Source organism: Schistocerca serialis, chromosome 7 (assembly GCF_023864345.2).
Source record: "Schistocerca serialis cubense isolate TAMUIC-IGC-003099 chromosome 7, iqSchSeri2.2, whole genome shotgun sequence".
NCBI lineage: Eukaryota > Metazoa > Arthropoda > Insecta > Orthoptera > Acrididae > Schistocerca > Schistocerca serialis.
The window spans coordinates 366520446-366529186 of NC_064644.1; positions in this window are offsets into that span (position 1 = coordinate 366520446).

The window sequence follows — 8741 nt, forward strand, 5'->3', positions numbered from 1 at the left end:
ATTGCAGAGCTCTGTTTGTATTCCTCTTCTCTCATTCCTACTACCTTACTCATATTCTTCCTTAACTCTTTTTCTACTCTTTCCCCTACAACCATATTCCAATCCCCCCACGTCTGTTACAACCTTATCTTCCTTTCCGTAGTGAATTACCCGTTCAATATCCTCATTTAGTTCCTCCATATCTTCCTCTTCTGGCGCGCGGGATTATCCGAGCGGTCTAAGGTGCTGCAGTCGTTGATCGTGACGCTGGTCCCGGCGGAGGTTCGAGTCCTCCCTCGGGCATGGACGTGTGTGTGTGTCGTTAGGATAATTTAGGTTAAGTAGTGTGTAAACTTAGGGACGGATGACCTTAGCAGTTAAATCCCACAAGATTTCAAACATATTTTTTCTTCCTCTTCCGCTTGCAACTTCCTCATGTATACATGAACTATTGTTGTCGGTGTTGATTTGCTGTCGATTCTGATGACCACAGCCCTGTCATTGAACTGTTCACAGCCACTCAGTATCTGCCCTGTTTTCCTATTTATAACCAATACTACTCCGTTACAACATTTCCTGCTGCTGTTGATATTACCGTCTACGCATCTGACCAGAAATACTTCACTTCACTTAACCCCACTATAACTTGACTGAGCCTTATCATTTCCATTTTCAGATTTTCTAGCTTCCCTACCACATTAAAACTTCTTACGTTGCACGTCCCGAATCGTAGATGGTTACCGTATCCTTGGTTATTCAGGCTCTTTCTTTGGGCGCCTCTACTTGAGAGTCCCTTAATGGACATCCAAATGGGGACTAGTCCAGAATCGTATGCCAATGCCACTTTTTCAATTACAGACCCCAGGTCCTTTGGAAACACATTATATGTCTTCAATGCAGTGGTAGCTACTGCCTTATACATTCTGATGCCGTTGATTGTTACTGATTCTTCCGCCTTTTAGGGGCAGCTTACCACCCCAGCTGCAACAGTGTGCAGTGAACCTCTGTCCGCTCCATCAGTCTCTTTCAGAAGACCGCTGGCAGAATGACAGTGACTTCTTATGGCGGCAGTCTTCGGTCGCCAGTGCGGACGATTTTTATTCCAAATTTATGCCGTAGCGAACTTCGAATCTGAGACGGAGAATACTTTTTAATTACTAATTGAAGACGCTATGCTGGACCACGGGCTTACGTGTCAGTAAGAAATACAGTATTTCACCTGGTATTAACGGATGGACACTTATTTACGCTAATACAAGGAGAATAATACTGTAGTTATATTTTGTCTAATAGAACTATAGTCAATAATTACAATTTCATATTACTTGTCAATATTTTACTAGACAATAAGAAAATTAAGTTAAACAAAACTTCTATCAGTACTGTCTTCAGTTTCTTCGACAAATCTATTCTCGGGATCGGCTGAAAATATTTCTGTAAAATCCCCTGCGCTTTTGAGATATAAATAGCAACATCGTCAACACTGTTCCGGTTTTTCGAGTGATAAACATGGCTCATGTTTCGTACGAAATACGGCTTGCCGTACGTCTGCCATGGTTTTCTTCTTTTGAATACACTGACATTTCTTTGTTCATTTGCTTAGGTCTATGAATTTCTATATACTTACTTGAGGTGGATGAATTTCTGACACGTTGAGCATACTGCGTTTGGACACATTAAACACCTGCATCGGCAACAATGTTTCAGCAGCATCTTCAAAATTAAATAAAGCAGCTGCATGATTTGGAATTGCAGGGAATGGGTTCATAGCTTTAGCTGACTTATCAAGGTTGTGTAAGGGTAGCGGAACAAATCATTACGCAATTCAATATGGATATCGGAGTACTGAATTGCCTAATTATTTCCGAAATGAGATGTCCTATGCTTCTAGCTTCAACTACCACTCGGCATTATAAATCGGTTAATTCCAGTCGCTCCGTCAGAAGCTCGACAGAATCCGTTTCACATCAGTTATTTAAGCACAAATGACAGCTCCGTCGATGCGCTGTCCTTTTACAGCTTGTGTAAGCGGCACTACCGCCATCTGTACATGCGCATACCGCTAACCCATTATTTCTGTTACCGCACTGTTTGTGGGTGAATTTTTGAATATTTTTGAAGCTGCGCAGTGAATACCTTTCGTGGGGAATGGTAGCTTCGCTTAAGAGCAATAAGTCCTGTTTTCTTTCAGACCGTAGCTGTGGCCATAACTATTCTTTTGTTCTTATTAACTTTATTAATTTTAATAAAATATGCTTGTACTACTTTTAATAAGCTGACCAATACATATATATGACCATAACATTGCTCCCATACTTAGAAGTTCGCTATTAAAAATATCCTTAACTTCCGGATTATCCGTCGTTGTATAGTCATTGAGTGTAACTATGATACTACATGTTGCACTATTTGGTTATCCATTGTATCTAAAATGGCACTATCGCAAGGTGTAGCTTTTATTCCCAGAGTTGTTAATTTCTGTCAAGTTGTGCATACATCTAAATGTAGTCATAACTTTTCTCAATATGTTGCAGTAATTTTATGTCATGCTAGTAGTACAGAACCTTTACCCGTTTTAGAATGTATGCGAATTACCAATTTACTTCTACAAGCTACTATTATCCCATTCGAGATACATGATTTGTTTTCTTTAATAGTGTCTGCAGAAACTTTTATTGAAGATACTTATAAGTATTAGCACAAGAAAAAGTAAAATACATACAAGTATGCACCGTGTATTAACACACCTAGAGACGTCACTCCATTTAAACCAATTTACTTATTCTTTAAATATTGTATTTTGTATTTTGTATTCATTAAAAGGATTTCATTATACACATATAAATGAAGAATCGAAATGGAAACAAAACACCTTTTCAGTGCTGTGGTGTCTTAGCTGCTTTGTTTCTGGTCTCTGATCTGTTCCAGGTGCCAAACTAAGGAGAAAATGTTTCAGACCTTCATTGCTAGAACGCGTATACTGTTTCTGCCAAGCAGTAATTCCCAGAAGAGTTCCGTGTCCCATGCGTGAACGTCTCCTCCATTGAGCCTGCATAGTTTATAAAGATAACAAGTGTTTGTTGGGTGGGCACGATGTTTTCAGTTCCCACAGAGATTTTTTAAATTCGGCTAAATGAAGAAAGGCAATCAAGGCATTTTTTCGCTACATTTACACAAACCTGTTGAGTGAGCTAAAGCTAAGAACCCATTCTAAGCAATTTCAAATCATGCAGCTTCTTCATTTAATTTTAAGGATGCTGCTGAAACATTGTTGTCGATGCAGATGTTTAATGTGTCCAAACGCAGTATGATCAACGTGTCACAACCTCATCCACCTCAAATAGGTATATAAAAATTCATAGACCTAAGCAAAAGAACAAAGAAATATCAGTGTATTCAAAAGAAGGAAACCATGGCAGATCTACGGCAAGCCGTTTTTCGTCTGAAAGACGAGCCATGTTTGTCAATCGAAAAACCGGAATAATTGTTGACGGTCCTGCTATCTCTATCTCAACAGCGTAGGGCATTTTACGAAAAACTTCGCAGCTGATCCCAAGATGGAGTTGTCTAAGGAACAGAAGAAAGTACTGAGAGATGTTTTGTTTCACATAATTATCTTATTGTCTCGTAAAATATTAACATGTAGTATGAAATTGTATTTACTGACTACAGTTCTATTAAATAAAACGTTACTACAGTATTATTGTCCTTGTATTAGCGTAAATAAAACCTAGTGTCCCTCCGTTAATACCACTTGAAATATTATCATTCTTACTGACACGAAGCCTGAGGTTTATGCTACGTGAAAACGCAGTGTTCCAGTATTTTTATCAGAAGAATTTCACCCTTTGCGATGAATTTTTAAAATTTGTATATTGTCGTTTTGAAGCCGTCTGCATTTTATTTTTAATACTGCCCCAAATTTCAGGTTCCGTTCCGATTTTATATTTTTTAATTCACTTGCCTGAAGATCGGAATATTGTAGCGCTGTCAGCCCCACCTCCATCCCACCCATATGGGGCGAGGGGAATGAAACAGCAATAAAGTTAAAAAAAAAAAACATTGGTCAGTCTGATGGCTCACGTGAAGGTGACTGGCATGTGCCCATCTGAAATTTCACGAGCCGCGCGGAGTGGCCGCGCGGTCTTGAGCGCCATGCCACGGATTCTGCGGCCCCTCCCGCAAGAGGTTCGAGTTCTCCCACGGGCACAGATGTGTGTGTGTTCTTAGCATAAGTTAGTTTAAGGTAGTTTAAGCAGTGTGTGAGTCTAGGGACCGATGACCTTAGCAGTTTGGTCCCTTAGGAATTCACACACAATTCAACTTTTTCTTTTTATGAAATTTCGCCAGATGTACCGTATTAAAGGAGGACCGGCTCCAAGATCTAAATTCGTCTGAACATCCCAATCTCCGGGAAAGTTTTAAAATTCACTGTTTCTTCTAGTTTTAGAAAGGAAACAAATAATGTATTTGGATCAGCTAATAGAAGTAATCTTCTATCAGGAGGATAATGATACAACCGCTTTTTCTTGTATAGGACAGCAGCTTCAGTGTCCGCTGGCTTCTGCTTCCTCTGGAACTATACATATGTGCCCATGGTACTTCAGGATGAGAGAAACATTCAACCTTTCCCCTAAAATAATATAGTTTTATATATTCCTTGGAGCCGAATTTGAGTCATCGTAAACAGTTATAGTCAGATTATCTGTTTCCGTTGTAGCGTAACTCACATCCTCGATCAAATGAAAATAGCTCGACTGGCCAGCGAAACTGTCTTTCCAATCTGGCGTGATTTCATGAGTGTCCATCGGATTCCGTATAATTCATATCAGTATCCTTATATAGTATTTCCATTCCCTTTTAAAATACGTTCAACGCCCAAACCAAAACACATAGATTCTAATTTTTGTTCTACTGAGCTCATTCGAGTTCTGCATTAATGTCAGATTTGAAAAGGGGGCTAATCGAATCACTATTATATAGAATCCTCCGATTATGCGTTATTATCATTAAGGTCGGGAGTGCCAAACTTACTAATGCCTAATTCGTAACTTTTTTGGAATAGTTATTATGCAAACGAAAGGTTAATTCACAGTGTAAAATGCAAATCCCTACACCGGAGAGATGCAGTATCACAAAACTAAACCTAATTTACCCTATTTCTAGTTGCAACTTCATTATAGAATAAAAGAAACTTCGTCTCCTACAGTTCTCTGTCTAATCCACACACTGAAGGGAACTTTTGTCTGCAATAATCGTGAGATAGTGCTGTATAAATGTGTATGGTTAATCGAATGGTTTTTATGTTCACCTGTTTGTAAATAGCTTATACAAGGTGAAAAGTATTTAAACCGACAAACTGGGAGGTTGTAGGGGGGGCATCAAAACAAATATTTTTTCCTAATGTCATTTTCTTTTTGAGGATTATTTAAACCGGTGGAGGCGGTATTACGCTCTTCAGTTGTTAGAAGCCGTATTACGCTCTTCACGTGTATAGGCATCTGCTGTCCACCATTGTAGTACTGCATTGTCTCTGTTTACTAATGGAGCGATACACCTGGGAGGAGTACACTGTTATGGTTGGTGCGTACTACGTAGCGCACCATAACGGACGAACTGCACAGCGGGTTTATCAACAAAATATCCTAATCGCCGTATCCCGCATCATACGACCTTTGCTGCTGTGCACCAACGTCTGCGTGAGACCGGGTCATTTAGCAGATTACCTGGACAGGGACGCCGTCGCACCGTAAGAATGCTGCAATCTGAGGAAGCTGTCTTGCAGCATGTGGAGAGGGATCCTTCAATCAACACTCGTGGAATTGCACGTAACATGGGGGCGAATCAGACCAATGTAAGAACAGTCCTTCTAGAGCAATTGTAACTTCCATTTCACTTACAGCGTGTCCACAACCTGGAACCAGTTGATTATCCATCCAGAGCACAGTTTTTGCAGTGGTACCTAGAACAGTGTGAATTGCATCCTACATTTCCATCCTCTGTGTTGTTTACCGATGATGCGACGTTCAGGCGTGATGGAGTCTGCAACATGCACAATTCGCATGTTTGTAGTGTGGATACAGTTACTAGCGCTCATCAAGTGCGGTTCTTCGTTAATGTGTGGGTCAGTGTTGTTGGGGACTGTTTAATTGGGCCGTATCTGCTACCTAGTCCATTCAGTGGCAGGCACTATTACAATTTTCTCGCCAGAGCATTCCCATTATTGCTGGAAGACGACCCGCTCCCTACAAGACAACGCATGACGATCCAACATGACAGGGCGTCGGCACATTTAAGTCGTCGTGTGCGTCTATTCCTGGACCGACGCTTTCCAGAAACGTGAATTAGCAGAGATGGTCCTGTACCATGGCCTGCTCGATCCCCAGATATGTCCTCTCTGGCCTTTTTTGTGTGGGAAGAGATGCGCAACCTTGTTTACGCAACTCCTGTTGCATCAGAAGAGGACCTGGTTGCCCGGAAAGTAGCAGCAGTAGGACCAATTCAGGATACTCCTGAGGTTTTTGCCCGTGTCACACAGAACATGATCCGACGGTGTAACCTTTGTTCACGTCTCAATGGAGGAATTTTAGAAAATCTACTTTCATTGACATTGGGTTGTTTTAATGTGTTGTCTCTTGGTCATAAAAAAAATGGAAAAGTGTTTGTTGGTTTAATTAATTTGCCGCCGGAGAAATCTTCCTCTACCCGTTTAAATACTCCTCACAGGAAAAAATTACATTATGGAAAAATATTTGTTTTGATGTTCCCTACAACCTTACAGAGTTTGTCGGTTTAAATACTTTTTCACCCTGTATATATTATTAAAGGGTTAGTAGAGATTTGTAAGCGTGGCGTCAAATTTCAATTTGTCTCACATGAATTTTCGTTGTTGCATTTGAAAGACTTATTTACTGCGTTTCTTGTATATTATACTTATCTTTTGAGTGCCTGAATGCACAAAATGCGTGCGTATAGGCACGTAGTATCGTTCTGCTATATTCACGATAGCGTTGGTCTAATTGAAGACTTACTCCTTATTATGTGCTTTCTTATAACGCCCCATTGCAGGAATAATCATTTCTTATTCCTATATACTCGTATGGATGATTATGCCGACTAAGGTCAACCAGAGGAGAATAAGGCTATTACTTTATCTATAGTAGGAAATCTAACCTCTTTTTTATCAGTATGTTCTGAAGCTAAGATTTATTACTTTTCTTTACTTAACCTATTTGTAGATATATAAAGGAGATCAGTCCATTGCCCACTTGGTTTCTCAGCATAGTCTTAAGTACATAATTTAGAACCCAATAAAGCACTGGGAATCGATATATATATATTATAAATATGGTCGTACTATATGTGTATGTATGTTCCACATCTCCTCCTAAACCACTGTATCAGTTTTAACAAAACTTTTTACATATATCGCTTACTGACTGGAAAGAAATGCTGTCGCTTTAAAACCACTCAGCTACCATGGGGGTGGGCGGAAAAAGTAGCATAACGAACGAAAGGCAAATACCTATACATTCATAGAATAGTTGAGGATGAGAGCACTTAGTGAATTGCAAAACACTTTTCACATAGTTTCTAATCTTTACTAAACTTTTTATAAGTAATAACGCTAATGAAGTGATGAATTGGAAAAAGTTTACCGCTTAAAACATAATCGCTGTTCAAGTCCTAAGAGTACCGCATGAGGCATGATGTAATAATTTATTAGTTATTTACTAGTAACTGTATTCGCGACAAATTTTACAGGCAGTATTCGCTTGCTCTACTGCATATACCAGCAGAACATCATTGTGCAGCACACAGTGCAGAAAACATGAAATCATACTAATATGAGTGAAAAACTGCAGCATAGTGCATGGCGTTTTAAGTTATTACTTATTTACTACCAACTCTGTTCGGAATACATGCCGCAGACAGTATCCATACTGGTTGTTGAATGTACGTGCAAAAATATATCACAATACGACAGAGTCAAAGAGATTTGACATAAAATACTGAGATGTGTGAAAAGTGCCGCATTTGGCATGACGTTTTTAGTTTCGTACTTATTTACAATTATTTCTATTCACAGGACAGTTTGCAGACAGTCGCTTCAAAATTACAATGTAGTACACCTTAAACATTGAGCTACATGGAAGTGAAACTGCAGGGCGAAAGTCGCTAGAGATGTACACATTTGTGTGTGAAATATGTTAAATATAGGTGAAATATAGGTGAAATATATTTGCCATGTGTGTACACAGGTAAATCCATGAGCAAAAAGCTCGTCCTGAGCCCCTGTATTTCAACGAAATTTGTTAAATTTTCTAACTATGATCTGGAAAGAACATCTGTGGCGGAAGGAACCACCAGCCAGAAGTGAGAAATTATGTGAGAGAAAAGAGTGAGTAGGAGATGCATGGACAAACCGGGAATAGAAGGACACAGGTAGCGGAGGAGGAGATGAGCAGGGAGGTGAAATGGACAGAAATAGGGTAAAGGAGGAGATGGACAGATGAAGGAAAGAAGAGGAGGTGGTTAGAGACAGGGAGGATGAGTATATCGACAGAGAAGGTAGGAGAAGTAGGTCATGAAGAAGGAGAGGAGCAAATGGGAAGCAAAAGGGAGAGAAAGAGATGGGCAGAGAGGAGAGGATGATGTAAACAGCGAGAGTATGAAGGAGGAGATAGGGACAGGGTACGAGATGCGACAATGAAGTAATGAGACATTTTCTTTGCAAGATGTGGCAATCCTGCCGGCTTGCG